The following is a 16,871-nucleotide window of genomic DNA, read 5'->3' as shown; positions in this document are numbered from 1 at the left end:
ACACCTCTGATGTTGTCACATCTTTATGGGTGACTTGCCACTAGAAATGTCCTGTGTGTGGTGGCCCGTGAAGCACCAACTCCACCTGCTGTCCACCACCAAATGGGCTTTGCTTCAGAATCCTCTCAAGCTACAGTTATTCTTGTTACCCGTGTGCCTTCTTGTACTCCACTTTTTTCCTTCATCTAACTTTCCTTTTACTTTCCCTTGTTAACAGCCTGCATCTTTATTAATGACCTTTTGTGGCTTATCCTCCTTGTGGAAGGAGTCAGTGACTGTCTGCACGGACTGCTCAGACATTTTCTCTGATTTATAGAATGTAATATAACATTTCTGTGTTTGAAAAAATAATAAAATAATAATTGGTCTTATGTAATTCTTTTTCTGAGAATTTCTGAGAAACTGAGTTTTGGGTTTTCAGAAATGTAAGACATAAATCCATACAAATAAATGCTATATGTATAATGAATCTATGAGTTTCACTTTTTGAAACTGAACTAAAAAATCTTTTCAACTTTCTAACTTCCAGCAGAATCTCATTTGCGGCTTCAGCTCCAGTTAAACCCTTGATCCACCAGCTACCAAGGCATGAATAATAATATCTTTTTAAAATTTTCCAAGCTTAGTTTGCTGTGGATAACATAACTCTTAACATAAGTGTCAAAATACTAACATTTCCTTTGCAAGATTAAAGCCAGTATATTTTTCAGGTCTTTTGAATCTTAAAATCATCCAAAATAAATACAAACTGAAAGAAGTGAAAAGTATTTAAAGCTCTTCATAAACATAAAAAAAAAAGTGTGCGCCTATTCTTCATAAATGTAGCTACAAACTTAAAGTTTTGAAACCTATGCTCTTAACCACTCTTTGAAGTCCTAGGTAGACATTTTTTTGGTGTCAAATACCTTAATAATATCTGTGACTCTAAGTCTGGACCACAACCCCTCCAGCCCAATCCTATTACACCACAAGTGACGGCAGGAAGCTCAATAATTTCCAAAAAGAGTTAGATGTTGTTTTTAGTTAATGTTACTCAAACAACAGTAAAAAGTTAATTTGTTTTATTTGTAACACAAGACACCCCTGCAGCACAAAAGAAACATGTCAAGAACATTTCCCTGAGCACTGTATCAACTTTAAAAGCCACAAACCAACAATCTTCAGCTATAGAAAACCTACTCTGTCAGTGACCCTTGAAATATTGCTGTTTTGCTTTCATCTGTCTGAATTAGAAAACCCCTTGCTGCTCAACAGAGGAGTCAAAATATCCACGCATGTTTTAATAGGGGCAGTTATTTGAGATGACTTTGTTTTTATGTGTCTGAATTCTGCCATGAACCACACATCAGGGACAACGTCTTGGGTCCCATCAGTTGTTAGTTGTAAGGAAAGCCTAATTTAACTGTAAAGTGACATTCTTGCACAACGTAATTTAAGGTTCTTTGCAGGAAAACAATCGGACCGACACTGGACACATCAAAAGCACCAACTACTTCAAAATATATGAAATATGTATTAAACACAACAAACATAAAAATAAGAAAATGTTAAAATGCTAATTAAAACAAATGAAAAGCTATGAAAAGTTGTAAACTACAGTGCCAATAACATTTTTGGAGACCTTGACTTTGTTTTCACTTTGATTTTTTTAATATAAGGGTACAGTCAAAAGTAATAAACACAAACATTTGTGGCGACATTTGAATTCAGATTTCTCTTTATCATCAACATGATGTGTTTTCATGATTGACAGACGTATTCCAGTCATTTATGAATAGGTGCTAAATTGAATCATACTGTCATCATGAGACACAAGTGTTTTTGTTTTCATTGCCGGTTCTATTTTGATTAGTTTTGGGTTATTAATGTTATTTAGGTCTTGCCTACTCAGTTTATGCCTGGGTTGTTTGTTATTGTTGTTCAGTTATTCCTTTGTGTTTAATTTCTTACTTATTTCTTGTGTTAAGTTCTCTGTGGATTTAGGCTTTATTTTATTAGGTTTGTTTTTTAGTTCCTGTATTCTTCGCATTTATTAGTCTCTTTCCCTCAGTTTTCTTGGTTTTCATTGTGCTCACCCTGGTTGCATGCCCTGTTCTCCTTGTGGCAAACCTTTATGTCTTCATTGTTTTGTTATCAATAAACTCCCCTCTCTTCCACCACTGTCTGTCCTGCATTTAGGTCCTCGGGCAAACCACACACGGCACATACAGGCTAACGTTTGTCTACATTCTGTTGGTATAAAGTTAAGGAATACATTTCAAATGCATCCACATCTAAAACAACATAATTGATGAAACCTAAAAACTATTTTAATTTGGGTTTTTTTGCTGTCCCAGTTGTGTCCCAGGATTTCAATGTTATAGCCTTTTGCTTCAGTGCTGAGAACTATCCTGCTTAGATTGGTTTATTTTTTTTTTTACCAAAATGCTTTGTAAATTATCAAATAGAAGAAATAATGAACATGCCCTCATGAGGTCTAATAGGAATTGTCTTTTGGACAAGACAATTCATGCTCAGTAGAGGGGCTTCTGGTCAGTTTGCCCCTGCAACATTTAACACCTTCAAGTTTTGAGTACTTCCTACCAGATTTTTTCTGGTTTAGTAAAAACTAGAAAGGTTCCTGTGACACAGGTTCAAGGTTCCCATTGACTGTGCGATATATCCTGTACAATAATTTGTACACACAATACGTTTACTATCAGAATTAACCACCAATGATACAGTCATTTTCTGTACTCTACTCATACTCTACTAAAGGAGTATGGTAGTATGACTCCAAATAATTTTTTGTATAAGCCAGATGTCGCTCAGAACTAACATTTTACATGTACAATTTTATAAAAGGCAACGGACCAAAACCTAAAATAAATAAAAATAAAATAAAAACCAAAATAAATATGAAAAGTGTGTTATCCAAAGCTTTTTGATAACAATATACAAATAGTGAGATATGTGAGATTTGAAAAGTTAAAATGTATTTCTTTCTCCACAATTCTTAAAAATAATTACAACAATAAAAAAATAAGCTGTTTCATCTTTATTTAAGTAAAGATTTTCTTTTTTCTTTTTTTTTTACAGTTATGAATTAGAATTAGGGAGGGATGAAATGTGTTTTGCAAAATGGTGGTATGAATTGGCAAATGGTGATAAGAACCTGTATAAAATATTACCAGTCTAAATAAATTTTTTGTGAAATTATTTCATCAAAGCGTGAATGTTGAAGGTAGGAAACACCAGCTTGCACTCACTGCTTAGCAGGTAGTAGGAGAATGCTTTCTTAAGTGAATAACAAAGTTCAAACCAGATCTATTGATTGGCCTCTTAAAGCAAACGATGGTAAGCAAATCACAGTTTTTTTATTTACTTGTTTATTTTTTATCTTTTTTTTTTGGTTTTAAGATTTGTTTAATCCACTTGCGTCCTTTATTTATTTATTTGTTTTTAAATAAGCAGACAGGAAGCAGGGTGGACAGGGGGAGAACCCATGCAGCACAGGCTCCGGGGTTGGGACTCAAACCCGGACCAGGAAGCGAGTCAGAGTTTGAAAAATAGCCACAAGGCGAGGAGTGTAACATAGCACAGCTGCAAAGCTTGTTCATCATGCATATGTTGCAGGATGTCTGCTGTGTTCTCCAAAATTTCTTCATGTAAATGCCTAGTGCATATCATCGTAAAAGGGTATAAATGATAGTTGCTGACAATTCAAAAAGACAAAAATGACTAGTCTGAGACATAAACACAGGAACATCTGGATGCACTTTTCTGATAACAAAAGAAATAACACCAAGTGTAATATTTACCAGAAAAATATCATATTCAAGTCTGGGTGAACAAATAATTCATATTACCACTTGGACAAACTCCTATATTTTAGGCAGTGTTCAGTTAGTGTTGGTCCGGTTTCAAGGAAAGGTTAGTGTTGTGTTTTCTAGTTAGCTTTAATTCTCCAAAGCCTGCTCCACTGTCCACCTCTGCTAGTTTCACTGCCCTCTCACACCTGCTGTGTGTTGATCACTCACCTGTTATTCACCTATTACTAGCTCCCACTGTAAATATTTGGCAATGTGACCTTAGTTTGCTGAGAATCCTCCCTAACCACTGAATACAACAGAAAACATTGGAGGAAGCCAAATTATGGTCTTTAAAACCAAATATTTATAGGGAAAACCTCTCATAAAGTTGGTAGAGAGGCAAACCAAACCCTCAGTTTTAAGAGCGTGGGGGAAGGCACCTGCACAAATATGATCTTCAGAGAATTATAGGAGGAAAATATTTCCTGTCTTCTCACCTCAAAAATCTGTGGAAGATATTTGCAAAATCACAACTTACCAGGCCTCACACAACTGGAGATAATTTCTCTGAACATATGAAGTAGTAAAAAAGAACATTGTTTATGCTTTTGGCTCATGGTTCTGCCTGAAAGAAAATAGCCATGCAACTATACAGTTATAATTGATTGTCTATGTAGTTATACTGATCGTGGCGCTAATCCAGACTTTGGTGTCACTTAAATTTTAATTTTGAACCTTAACAAATGAAGGGGAAAAATCTTATTTGAAATCTTATTCTATTTTACCTTCGTACATCACCAGAATGTTTTTCTTAGCTGTTTGTAACTGACATTTTAACCACAAATTATATACAGACATTTATGATAGCACAGATAAAACGTAGTCTTGAATGTTCATGCAGTTCAAGTGCCCTTTCCGTTATATCCTCTTCCTTTCCTTGAAACCTTGTACAGCGTGTGAGACCTTGTAGCTGAGGCATCTACATGGAAAGTTTTAGGACACAGGCTCCCGTTGGCTGTTTTTGTCTAATCTCAAGCGAGCTATAGTTCCAGAATTATTTGTGTCTACTGCAACAGTGATAACATCTTTCTCGTGTCTGTTGGTGATTGATGTCAGCCCTGTTGGTAAAATCAGCATATCCAAAGCTGACATGAACTTTGCATTTAGAATAGGAGAACACATCTGGCTAGATATACGGCATTTGAACATAAGCAGACATTGTCATTTAACTGGCTGTAGGACAGACATCTTGTCCTTTACTAAATGATGTGTACTTGTACTAAACCCGGTATAACTAGAATGAAAATAGGTAGTTGTTTGGTCTAATTCTACATTAGTAAGTCTAATAAATCTGGAATTACATGCATTTGAAATTGGCTGATTTTCAGGTGGTTGGGTGACCAGCTGTACATACTCAAAAATCTGATCTTTTTCCAATCAGTGAATGCTTTCGGATTGAAAACAACACTTTTCGATGTGGGTGCTGTTACTGAATGAAGAGAACTCAATTTCAGGTCTATTCAGTACTAGCAAAGTGTTTAAAATGAAGTCAGAGGAAGCGCAGAAAAGAAAGAGATTATTCAAAAGGAGTTTTCTACAGTATGTTAAGAAATGTCTTTTATTTATTCAGGTTGTGAAAGAACAAAAAAGAGCAAGACTTAAAGGTTATAACAGAAAGATTAATTATATTATGTTTTATCCTTCTAAGCTTTTAGTGTCTGTCCATTATGGCACATCCTGGCTTTTGAAATAATGGCAGCGTCTCGTAAATCTCAGAGTTAAGTTATGGATCTACCCCCTCCAGGTAGTACACAAACAATGCTGTTTTTGCAATGCAAGCCGGACGTATAGTGCTAATTACTAATATATGATGCGAAAGAGTTTAAAATATCAATTCAAAATCATATGTCATGAAGTGACATTTTTGGACTTTATGGTTTCTTTTGCTAGTCCTTAGATCTTAGGTTGTTGTGCTACCTCCAGTTCTCAATTTCCTTTAGTTCATGTTTATTCTTGATTCTGTTTTATCTTGGTCTGTAGTTTTCGTTTAGGTCTGTTTCACTAGGCGCCTGCATCCTCGCCGCAGACCTCCGAGACATCGGCTCCTTCATCGCTGGCTACTTCGTCACTGCCGGCCTCCGGATCATCAACCACTTCGATGGCTACTTCGTCGCAGGTCTCCGGATCATCGGCCTCCTGGATTTTGTTATGCGCCCCTGGAGATTATGGACTTTGGTTTTGTTGTTTTGTTTATTGGGAGTTATTTTTGTTTTGGACTCTGGCCCTCCTCCCAAGGCCCCCCACCCCCCACCCTGGTTTGGTGGTTTGTGTTTTGGACTCTTGCCCTCCTTCCGGGGCCCCCTGGTCGGGTTGTTTTGAACTATTGTTTTGGTCTCCAAGTGGTCGTCTATGCTTTGTTTTGCTTCGATTTGTTTTTATGCTACGTTTACCATGTCTATGCTTTGTCTATGCTTCGTTTGGAGACTATGCTACGTTTTTGCCTTAAGTGACCTGCAGAGTTCATGTAAGTTTTGGACTGTACTTATGATTCATCTCTGCAGTGTTTTTGTTACGTTTTGGATTTTTTTTGAATAAACAAGGAAGTACTAAGATGCGGCTACCGAGCTCTTGTCTGCGCTTTGGTCCGACCCACAGTCCTTCCCCGACATCATATGGTTTTTATCATAAAATAATCTTAAAAATCTGTCAAACGGCAGTGTGACTCTGCTCATAATGTAAATAATTAATAACAGCTCATGGCATGAAAGCTAGAGAACAATATTCTCAATGGAACACTTATTTCTTCTAATAAGCAACACACATCTGCAACCAAAGATATGTGTTACAAATAGACCTTTATAATCTTCTAATGAAATACTCATACTGGCTGTTTTGTGGCCAACGATCCAAAGCATGGCGTCCGGCAAGTCTTTTCAAACCCATTTTATTCAGAAGCGTTGGCATTTAAAAAAATAAAATAATTAGAATGTTTTCCAGTTTTTTCTAACTTTCTCTGGATAGAAGATCCCCTTACAGCAAAGGGACACAACCTCTGCAGAGAGTAAACGCTATGACCCCCATGCTACTGCTAGGGCACATTCAGTCCCTAAATTTGATTCCAGTATTTCCATATCTACTGCTATACAATGTGTTGAAGCAGGGCCACAAAATCCCAATATCTACAAGGTTTTAATTATAAACAAATCATTTTTGACCTCACGCACACATTGATACCTAAGGACAATTTTGAGTAATCATTTGATGTGACTGCCATGTTTTTGGACTGTGGGACAACACCAGAGAACCCAGAGAGAAACCACGCAAGCACTGGCAGAATATGCAAACTCCATGCAGAAAGGCGACATGCTTTTAGGCTGGGCAGCAAGCTCAGCTTAGAGCTGAACTGAATTAAGCAACTTCGGTATATCATATTCACAGCTAAACACGCAGTATGTACACCTGCAGGTAAAAGACTCCTGTGTCTTTTGCTGTGTCTCTGAACCCAGCTGTACATAATAGCAAGCTGACAACTAAACTCCTTCCATGCAGTTGGTCTTGCTGCATGGTTTTTCCTTCCTGGTTCTGTGGAGAAGTAATGCAAATGGTTGAGACTGTGGACGCAGGCTGATAGAGAGACATTCTGACTAAATATTTACAGACTATAACTTTAAGGTAGTCCATGTAGCAACCCTGTCCTGTCATAATATTTTGGGTCTTTTTAGCATCAAGTATCTTTCATATGTGTTGCAGAAGCCATAACAGTTTACCATAATTAGGTACATTTTTATTCCTCTTCAATGCCCACAAAGTCACTACTTCTGTGGCACTCCAGTTGGATATATATTTAGAGTTCAGTTTGTGTTAATTTTGCCAAGCTAAACACACAACAGCTGGTATTTCACTGGGAGGAACCACTGGTCAAATCCAAATCTGTGCTAGTGGTGGATCACAAACACACAAGCATGTAAAGCCTGTATGCAAATACATTAAACGTCAGAGTGTGCCCAATGCAGTTCTGAAGCTTCTTTAAGGGAGAAAAAAATAAAAACTCCTAACTTTTTTTTTCTTCAACTGTCAAAACTCTATCTATACGAGATTAGATTTCAGGCAAAGCAAGAGGCAGCAAACCTCAAACCAGATGCTTTAAGCTGTACATTACATTACGGCATCCGATCAAATGGCAATGAGATAACTAGATAATCTAAAGAGACACTAATACTACAGTTAAAAATCTTAATAAATACAGATCAAACATTTAAGAATTAAGATCTTTTGTCAAAATCTGTTACTGTTTCCTCCATTTACCTAAACTGCATCAACTAAATAAGAAGCAGCTTACTAAGCTTACATTTCAGGATGCAACATGTGTTACCGTTTCAGAAACTGTACCTATATGACCCAGAGGATCTGAACTCCATTGTCTTACAATCAGATTTGATATTTATGATACATTTTAAAATGAATGAAGCAGAGATGTGGTGGTTAACCCTTTCCCTGATCATATTGGGAGTCTCTCTACAGTTAGAAGAGCATACAAATGTAATGCCAACAGCACACCATATTGTACGTTTAGGAACAGGAAGATTAAATACCAATGAGACAGTGTAGAACAAAAATAATTTTATCTCTTTATCATCCCAAATTCTCCAAAATATCAAAATCTGAAGATTTGGAATCGTTTTTCCCTTATTGTCTTCACAATGGTCACAGTTTCCTAAAATCAGCGTTTCCAATCTTTAAAAAGAAAAACACCAATGAGTCTTCAGCTTTAAGTACCTCCTTCTCTCTGAGCCAGATCTAGAAGGCCCTGCATGCCATTGTTCTGTGTGATTTATGACCAGATATCAACAGGCTTGTTGAAATAGTTCCTTCCATTTAGAGACAGTGCGACCTCTCCCACTGTGGTCAGCAAACTTCCAAACCAATTTGGAACATGTAGAAACAGAGATGCAGAAAAATGCGTAAATGGTCTTTTAAACATGCTCCAACAGTTCCCACAACTCAGATGAGAACAGTAAAACCTTTTATTCTAAAGCCAGAGATATGAGATGTTAGCCAAAGCAGCCAGAGGAGGTAAACTATTTGTAGCTATAACACGTGAGAGTCATCTTTCCTTTTAGTGTGTCATTGTGAATTGGTTTAAATTAATGGGGTTACTCATTATGTGTGTGCTCATAAAGCTGTTTCATGTAAACAAATAACCTGCTAAATAATCCAGGGGGCACGTTTGGCAGATTGCACGAATTTTAAACAGAGAAAAGGCTTTGATGAAGTCTGCTACTGCACTCTGTATTTAAAGGGGTTAAAAGAAGAAAACTTGGTGCCAAACGGTCAACCAGCACATGGTCTGCACCAGGTCCAAGCACAAAATCCAAACACAGATTTTGTAAATTACAGTTCTTGCTTTGAGGGCTTTAAAAAGCTAACACTTTCTCACTCATGTGTTCTGTAAAAGGTAGGAGGCACGAACACTGGGCAGGGAGGTCTGCTGAGGTCATCAGAGTACATCCTGATCTCTCAAGCTGTTGTCATATTGATTTCTAAATTGTATGTTAGCTTGTCAAGAAAGTCATGTTGCATAGGTCAAAACATAAGAAAATGAACTACATTTGGTTGTCCTGTCACATATTTAATGTATGTGTATTGCATTTAGAGCACCCTATTTTTATACAGTGCATTTCTGTTGTGGTGAAGGATGTAAAATTTAGAGTGAATTTACAGTGTTCTACTGCTTGCACCCTCTCTCCAAATACAACTGTGATTGTACAAACTTATTCAAATTCTAATCACATCTTAAAACTCGCCTTTTTACAACTGTCCTCTTATTTAGGATGGGTTGCTTTATTATTGATTTTTTTTCATCTTTAAGGATTAACTGACCATGTAGGGATGAAAGTTAAACTCAGTATGAGTGCCCTGAACTGGTTAAATAAGTATTACCTAAATTAATCGGAAGTTAGTCAGGTTGCAGTCAGCTGGAGCTACTTCAAGCATTCAGCATACAGAGGTGAGGAAATCTTCATCAGTGCAAACATCTGCACAGCAAAGCATGGAGTCCAGATCATGCTTTGAGTCACTCCTGTGACGTCTAAATACCATTTGCGCCCATTCTGTAGTAGAAGCCCACATATAAAGAATGTTATGTCTCAGAATTGTGACACTTTTGCCGCAGAAGATTTTTAAATGTCCAACAAATATGTGTCAGTCCGAGCCAAACAGGGTTGGATTTTCTGGAAATTTTGACTAGGGTGTTTGTGTTGGGATCAAGAGTATAAAACAGTGATCTACTGTGTCAGGACTATTACTTGTGCTGTGTCATCAACATCTGTTTTTTTAGAATTATTTAAATTACAGATTAACTGATCATTTGGGTAGAAAGTTTAATGTTCTATTAGTGCTCCAGGTGGTCAAGTAATTACTGCCTGAATTAAGCACAAAGTAGGTCAGGCAGCCATCAGTTGGGGTCACTCCAAGCATTCAGGATGACATTATTGGGTCATTGTTCTGGAATTTCAGTAGCAATTATGTACATTTCTTTGTAGTGGAATAAATGAATACAATTTTGATGCTTATGCCATGGAATTCTCTGACATGTCTAAAAACTCTAATTGTGTGCTCTACTGGGTCAGGAAGGGATACACTGCTTTTGCGGTGACGTTACCATCACATTTTATACATAGATTGTTTTGTGTAAGGGTCAGCTGATCATATGGAGCTAAAGGTCCAATACTCTATGAATGTTACCAAGTAGTCAAATAATCATTAGCTGATGTATTTGAATGTGGGGCTTTGGTTGAAATGATCTCTATCTCCCTCAGTTGGTCTTCACTGCCCTAAATATCCACGACCATTATTTGCTTTTGGTTTGTGATATAACTGCATTTTGACAGCAAAGGAGTTGCCCTACAACACTACTTTAGTTTTCTAGCAAGAAAGACACTAATGCACTTAACTATACACTGGAAAGTAAAAGATTCCCACATTTGATAACCCTGTGTTCATTTAAACCAAAAACAAAAATATTCCTACTGCTTCTAAAATATCAAATCATATGGAATATTTCAGGTATAATAATGCTATCTAAAACATCTAATAATTAGATTTTCATGCATATACCTAAGCCAAAAAACAAAACAAATATCCATTAAGTTTAGTAGTTTTTGAGTGCTTATTGTTCAGAGTGATATACATTTTATCTATTGTGCTCTTAGAGTTGCAGAAGCCTAGGCTGATATTAACTGTATAATTGGGCAAGAGGCATGTTGGTAATACCTTGATAAATGTAGTTTTAACAGCTCCCTTGAAAAGACTGATGATTGGGGTAAATGTTCTAGTTTCCCCAACATGTTTTATATAACTGGAAATATTTTCAAACAGCCGAATTTGTTTTTATGTAAGCAAGTCAAAAGATTCAGCAACCTATTTTCAGCCAGCTGTCTGTCAGTGCACAAGTACGGGTGGGGGTGGAGGCACCACTTTATCTTCCATGCAGTGTCACGCCAGCATTTTCTCTGGTATTTCATTAAAATGACTTTCAATATTAGGAACAGTATGATTAGTTTAGCAATTTTAAGCCCAGAACTATTAAAACCATTGTGTGCCTTGTGACTGATTTCTTGATTAGTGTCATGCAAGGATTTCTTCATGTAAAAAAGCATTATTGTTATTATTATTATTATTATAGATAAATAAGTTGACAAACCTACTTAGTGTGTTTCTATTTAAAATGGCCCATGAATGCTAAACTGTAAAACAAATGTATTTGTAAAGGGTACAGAAAAATGAAGACGACAAGACTCTTAAGATGATACTGTTGTTCAAATGAAAACCACCTGGGAAGTGAAATCACTCTAAAGCGTCTCTGTTGCCTGGAACTGATCACAGCATTCCTGGCTGGGTTATATTTGCTCTGCAAAATCAGCTCCAAATTAGGGTCTCTCACACAACAGATAGATGCACAGAAAAACTCTCCCAGAAAAACACTGATGTATATTAACATTCACACGCAAACAAAAGAAACCAGGCATGCTAGGAGCACAGAAGACAAAAGGTACAATGTTTTGTTTTTATGTTTTACATTTTCACATACAGCAGGACCAACATGCAGACCAGAATGTGTGAGCCACATGGTGAGTAAAACTGTTTCTTTAATAACATTAACTGGTAAACTTACATGGAGAAGCAAGTCAGAGAAATGGAGGCAACTGACATAGAGCTGGTAGTTAACAGGAGGATCCAGTGACAAGCAAAGAAAACCAGAGAATATAAATACAGAGGCAGGGTGGATAAATTATCAAAGAACAACAAGAGCTAATCAGATAAGATGTGGAGCAACTGGAGTCAAGGAGAATACGAAGTGACTGAAGAAGGGAGACTAATAAACATAGAGAAATCCAGAAAGGTAACACAAGAATGAATGAAGAAACAAATCTACCATAAATAATCTGAAATAACAGCAACTAGAAATGAACAGGGACACGCAGAGAAACAAACAAGGAACTCAAACATCAAACACCGGTAAATTATGACACAAAGTTTTAAAGTCTGAGATTTTTTGATGGTCAAACACGAAGCAGCACATACTTATTATGAAATAGACAGAAAATAAAATATAGTTTTCAACACTTTTTGTTTGCAAATACAAATATGAAGAGCATGGTATGTGTTTGTATTTAACTTTCTTCACCCTGATACCCCAAAATATAACCCAGGTCAGGCCCACTGTGGAGGACCAGTCCTGCCATAATTAAGAATAAATATAGAAATAAATAAATGCTCAATAAATAATCATGCATACCATTACACCAGCCTGTCCAGGGTGTACCCCGCTTCCCGCCCATAGACTGCTGGAGAAAGGCATCAGCTCCCCTGCGACCCACTATGGAAGAAGCAGTTGAAAAATTACTGACAATTAAATGGACAAAAATACAGTAAATAAATAAATGTAGGCAGTAATTAAATTATATTACATATCTCTCTTAATTAGCTTCTTTATTATTCACCTTTGTAATAATTACCTTATTTATTTATTATCAATCATAAATTTTAACTATTTATTATTTACTTATTTTTTAAATGTATTTATTTATTCTGTTTATCTCTTCCTTTGTATTTGGATCTTTAACCTCAGCAGGGTCCACCATCCTTGCTCTGTATCTAGTCCAGAGGTGGAACATTGACTGCTTCCTGCCATTTCTAAGACCACGGGATTTCCAACCATCTTTGAAAGAGCCGAGATTTTGCTAGAATTGTGGAAGAAAGCTATGGTGTAGAGCACAATAACAAAACCAAACATTGAAACAGTTTCACATCTGAGTGGTAGTAATTTTACAACCATTTTCACAACATTCTATTTTATATTGTTAGCCTCCAAGGGTACAGTGTAGTGCCCATTCCTGTTGCTGTTTGTAAAATGTGTCGTAAATGTCGTAATCTGTGACGTTCCCTGTCCTCTTCAGAGTCCCTTACATTTATCTTAAATTTCAGAGGTTTCCCAGATGCATGCTCCTTTAGTGGGGTCTCCCTGAAAACCTTTGCAACTAGGGATGGTTCTTCAATTAGCATCCAACCTAGCTAATATTAATAACAACAATAATAATTTAAACAATCTATTTCAGCATATTACATTCATTTAAAAAAGATTAAGTACATTTAAAAATGTAACGTGAGAAAATTCTAATGAAATTCTAGTGCTGTGAAAACATTCACAACATTCTGACTAAATTTTGGGAGGACCGTCTTTAGGTTTGCTTGGCTAATGTCTTCGGCTATTATAAAAAAAATCTGATGTGCAATCAGATCTTTGTTTTGAAAATTGCATAATATGATCTAGAACAACATTTAATTTCCCTTTGGGATGAATAAAGTGTTTTTGAATAGAATTTGAATTGAATTGCTAATGATGTTTAGCTGATGGCCCGTAGCTGTTACTGGTGGTATAAATGCCAGTAGAATGCTTGCTAACTACTGTAATTTATAAGTAACATTACTCCCCTGCCCTTCATTGGGTTCACCGCCACTGATACTCGAAACAGAAGCTGTGTGTGTAAAAAGTAAAGTAAAAGTGAAAAAAACATTTTAGACCTCAAACTTACAGCATTCTTATTCCTCCAGTCTATTAGCAGCTTCCCTTAGTTCGGACACCGAACGTCTGCCTGCCGAGTTCGCCATTGCTAAACAATGTTTTTTGGTGGGTTAAAGCCATGTAGAGTCCACCTATGCAAGCTAATGCCAACCAATAGGCAGGAGTTGACCCCTGAAGACACAGTCCCTCCTCAGTTGCATAATGAGGCAGAAATGCGTACAGAAATGTAAAAAGCATAGGCACAAATGGAAAAAGGGCAGGGAAAAATAAATAGTATTGAAGAAATAGAGGAAAAAATACAAAGGAAGAAAACATTAAACATTGAAATATTAAAATATTATGCATTTATTTATTTCTGAATTTATTCTTAATTATGGCAGAATTGGTCCTCCATAAGGGTCTACCTATGTGTAATTTAATCTTAATACAAATACACTGCTTCTGTGAAGACCTCTGAGGTTTGTTTGAGAACATTAATGAACAACCAGCATCTTGGAGACTAAGAAAGACAACGGATAAGCCAGGGATAAACGTTTGGAAATGTTTAAAGTGTAGGGTTTATGGTTGGTTGGGACCGGGTTGCAGACAGAACAAATTACTTACACCAGGAGACGGAGCAGGAGACACAGGAAGATAACAGGAGGAACCAATGGGGAACAAGGAGAACCGGTAAGTAAATATACGGAGGGAAGTGCAATGTGAACCAATTGGAAAGGAGGCAGGTTAATCAGATGATAAATGACAGGTTTGATGACCAGGTGTGTGGAACTCAGGGAATGGAGGTCACTATGGTTACTAGTGCAGGGAAAACAGAGACATGAGGAGAAACTAGACTGGTGACAATACTAAGGGAAACTATATACAGTACAAGGAACAAATACAAAACTAACCGGGAGGAGCAGGGACACGAGAACCTAAGTAAGAATAATAAAATAAAGCTAAACAACAACATATAGTAAACAACAAAATAACTCTAAGGACATGAAAACTTCTAACCACAAAAGTAAATAAACACTACTAGATAGACTGCAACTAATGACTGGAAATAAGACGTGAGAAACTAGACAAAATAAAACTAAAATAACAAACCTGGGGGGAAAACAACTAATAAAACTAATAAGACAGAAATGCAGATGACCTAACAAAACTAAGAAGCACACGGCAGAAATAAATAAACCTAAGTAAACTACTAAATCATAAAGAACCAAAAACACCTAACAGCAAGAGTAAACGAAAACAAAAACCAAAGTGGCAGAACCTGACATAAAGGAGGATTAAGTTATAAAACAATGTGCCAAACTTTGAGCATTTCAGAAAGTCCTATTCCAATCCAACCCTGGACAATGGAAAGAGTATGGCACAAGTGCAAACCTACCAAGACACGGCTGTCCACTTAAACTGACAGGTCAGTCAATAAGAACATTAATAAGAAAAGCTGCCAAGAGGCCAGTTGGTAACTCTGGAAGAGCTGCAAAGATCCACACCTCAGGTGGAAAAATGTGTCGACCTCAAAAACTACAGGTCCTTCTGATAAAGTTCATTATTTTCCATAATGTCATGATGAAAATTTAACATTCATATATTTTAGATTCATTGCACACTAACTGAAATATTTCAGGTCTTTCATTGTCTTAATACGGATGATTTTGGCATACAGCTCATGAAAACCCAAAATTCCTATCTCACAAAATTAGCATATCATTAAAAGAGTCTCTAAACGAGCTATGAACCTAATCATCTGAATCAACGAGTTAACTCTAAACACCTGCAAAAGATTCCTGAGGCCTTTAAAACTCCCAGCCTGGTTCATCACTCAAAACCCCAATCATGGGTAAGACTGCCGACCAGAAGGCCACTATTGACGCCCTCAAGCAAGAGGGTAAGACACAGAAAGAAATTTCTGAACGAATAGGTTATTCCCAAAGTGCTGTATCAAGGCACCTCAGTGGGAAGTCTGTGGGAAGGAAAAAGTGTGGCAGCAAACGCTGCACAACGAGAAGAGGTGACCGGACCCTGAGGAAGATTGTGGAGAAGGGCCGATTCCAGACCTTGGGGGACCTGCGGAAGCAGTGGACTGAGTCTGGAGTAGAAACATCCAGAGCCACCGTGCACAGGTGTGTGCAGGAAATGGGCTACAGGTGCCGCATTCCCCAGGTCAAGCCACTTTTGAACCAGAAACAGTGGCAGAAGCGCCTGACCTGGGCTACAGAGAAGCAGCACTGGACTGTTGCTCAGTGGTCCAAAGTACTTTTTTCGGATGAAAGCAAATTCTGCATGTCATTCGGAAATCAAGGTGCCAGAGTCTGGAGGAAGACTGGGGAGAAGGAAATGCCAAAATGCCAGAAGTCCAGTATCAAGTACCCACAGTCAGTGATGGTCTGGGGTGCCGTGTCAGCTGCTGGTGTTGGTCCACTGTGTTTTATCAAGGGCAGGGTCAATGCAGCTAGCTATCAGGAGATTTTGGAGCACTTCATGCTTCCATCTGCTGAAAAGCTTTATGGAGATGAAGATTTCATTTTTCATCACGACCTGGCACCTGCTCACAGTGCCAAAACCACTGGTAAATGGTTTACTGACCATGGTATCACTGTGCTCAATTGGCCTGCCAACTCTCCTGACCTGAACCCCATAGAGAATCTGTGGGATATTGTGAAGAGAACGTTGAGAGACTCAAGACCCAACACTCTGGATGAGCTAAAGGCCGCTATCGAAGCATCCTGGGCCTCCATAAGACCTCAGCAGTGCCACAGGCTGATTGCCTCCATGCCACGCCGCATTGAAGCTGTCATTTCTGCCAAAGGATTCCCGACCAAGTATTGAGTGCATAACTGTACATGATTATTTGAAAGTTGACGTTTTTTGTATTAAAAACACTTTTCTTTTATTGGTCGGATGAAATATGCTTATTTTGTGAGATAGGAATTTTGGGTTTTCATGAGCTGTATGCCAAAATCATCCATATTAAGACAATAAAAGACCTGAAATATTTCAGTTAG

The sequence above is a fragment of the Girardinichthys multiradiatus genome, chromosome 11, assembly GCF_021462225.1.
Source record: "Girardinichthys multiradiatus isolate DD_20200921_A chromosome 11, DD_fGirMul_XY1, whole genome shotgun sequence".
NCBI classification, from domain to species: domain Eukaryota; kingdom Metazoa; phylum Chordata; class Actinopteri; order Cyprinodontiformes; family Goodeidae; genus Girardinichthys; species Girardinichthys multiradiatus.
The sequence above is the reverse complement of the archived record's forward strand: the minus strand, read 5'-3'. Positions refer to the sequence as shown.